Genomic DNA, 2,500 nt, shown 5'->3' on the forward strand with positions numbered 1-2,500 from the left:
GGATACGCCGTTTACCCGGACCTATACGCGCTGTCATACCCGATGTCGATAGTTTACCCATAAAGGACTTGATGACCAAAGCCGACACTCTTATGGACAGCCACTTCAAGACCTCCATCAACGCCTCCACCCCTGACGAAGAGGATGCCTATTCAACGTCAACTGAAGCTGACATGAATGCCGTAGGACATACACGCCCACACCGTGACGTGCCAAAGCAGAGACAAAGCCGCCAACCACCCACCAATCGCTCGCGCCCCAACAAACACTTCTACAGCCACTTACTACCTCCTATGCGCCGCAGTTTTCCTACTACCACTTCAGATTCGGGGCAACTGCGAAGAAATGTGCCAAGGATTGTCAGTGGCCAAAAAACGTGTAAGTAGGCCATCGCTCGTGGCGGTGGCCTCCCGTGTTTCTAATCTTTTCTTTTTACAGGATGCTGGAACGGGCGTGCGATTTTTGGTAGACACGGGTGCTTGTCGTTCTCTTTTGCCCAGGAAACTCTTCAAGGCACGACATAGTCTGTCTACATCTGCCGACGTCCGCTTGGTAGCTGCCAACGGATCTGCGATACCCACCTACAGTTACGAGAACCTCACATTATCGTTCGGAAACGGTAAATTCAATTGGAAGTTTCTCGTTGCTGACGTCACCTCTGTGTGGATTCCGTCTATCATTTCCACCTTCTGGTCGATGTCGCCCACTGACGATTGGTCAACGCAGACTCGTACTTGTCGACACCTCTTCAACCCGCCCCCTCTAACCTCGCTCTCCACATTAGCGCACCCACGGATGCCTAAGCCCACCTCCTCACGTCGTACCCGGAAGTTTTCCATCCAGAACTTCGCCAAACGCCCACGGTTCCTGCCAAGCACAGTATTTATTACCATATCAAGACGACGGGACCCCCAGTCTTCGCAAAATTCAGACGTCTGGCACTGGAACGATTGGCAGCCGCCAAACAGACGTTCGCCGGAATGGAGGAAATGGGCCTTTGCCAAAAGGCCTCCAGCCCATGGTCGTCACCCTTACACATCATTCTGAAGAAAGACGGCTCCCTCCGTCCGTGCGAGGATTACAGGCGCCTGAACATGCAAACAGAACCGGATCACTACCCCCTCCCAAACATTGCCGACGTGACCTCCTACCTGCACAAAGCAAAGGTTTTCTCTATGCTCGATCTCCTGAAGGGGTATTATCAGGTGCCTATGAACCCAGAAGACATCCCATAGACTGCCATCAACACTCTGTTTGGTACATACACCTTCAATTACTCCTGTTTTGGCCTTCGTAATGCTGGGGCCACGTTTCAACGTCTCATGGATGGCATCTTAGGGGACCTCCCTTTCTTTGTATGTTATGTGGACGACATACTTGTGTTCTCCTCCTCAAAAGAGGAACACCTCCGTCACCTGCGCAGCGTGCTCGACCGCCTGCAACAAAACGGCCTTGTAGTCCGGTACGACAAGTGTACCTTTGGCGCCAACGAAGTGTCGTTCTTAGGGCACCGCATCAATCCTGAAGGTGTCCACCCCATCCCTGAGAAGGTAGCAGCCGTTCAGAACTTCCCCGTGCCCTCAACCGTCAAAGCTCTGCAGGAATTCTTGGGCATGATCAACTATTATCACCGTTTTCTGCCAGCCATTGCCGCCACTCTTGCTCCCCTCTACGCCTTCCTCAAGGGCAAGCCGAAGGACCTGAAGTGGGGTCCCCTTCAAGAAGCAGCCTTCTGCAATGCAAAGAAGGCCCTATCAACTGCTGCTGCTCTCACTTTTCCTATCCCACACGCCCCTCTCCTTCTCTCCACCGATGCCAGCGACGTCACTATTGGTGCAGTACTCGAGCAGGTGGTCAAAGGCTCGCCCCACCCATTGGCCTTCTTCAGCAGAAAACTGTCCAAGGCAGAATCGGGTTATTCTACCTTCGATCGAGAATTGCTGGCAGTGCACTTGGCTGTCCGTCACTTTCGCCATTTCTTATAAGGTACGCCCTTCGTCATTCGCACAGACCACATGCCTCTGTTGCACGCCTTCACTCGACAATCTGACTCCTGGTCCGCCATCAACGCTGACATCTCTCCGCCGTGGCTGAATACAATTGCACCCTCCAATACGTCCCTGGGAAAATGAATCCCGTTGCCGATTCTCTCTCAAGAAACACGTTGGCTGCCGTTCAACTGGGATTGGATTACAACGCCCTGGCTGGAGCCCAACGACAGGATCCAGATAATCAAGCTTGTAGGACATCCTGCACGTCCCTCCGTTGGGAAGACTTTCCCCTCGAAGACTCCAACACCACCCTCCTCTGTGACGTCAGTTCTGGTAGACCGCAACCTTGGATTCCTGCTCCCATGTGCCGACAGGTGTTTGATTTCATTCACGGCCTTTCACATCCCTCGTGCCGTTCTACTGCACAGCTGCTGAAGGCAAAGTTCATTTGGCACGACATTTCTAAGGATGCTAAGGATTGGGTCCGCGCCTGTATTTCTTGCCAAACT

Source organism: Palaemon carinicauda, chromosome 36, assembly GCF_036898095.1.
Source record: "Palaemon carinicauda isolate YSFRI2023 chromosome 36, ASM3689809v2, whole genome shotgun sequence".
NCBI lineage: Eukaryota > Metazoa > Arthropoda > Malacostraca > Decapoda > Palaemonidae > Palaemon > Palaemon carinicauda.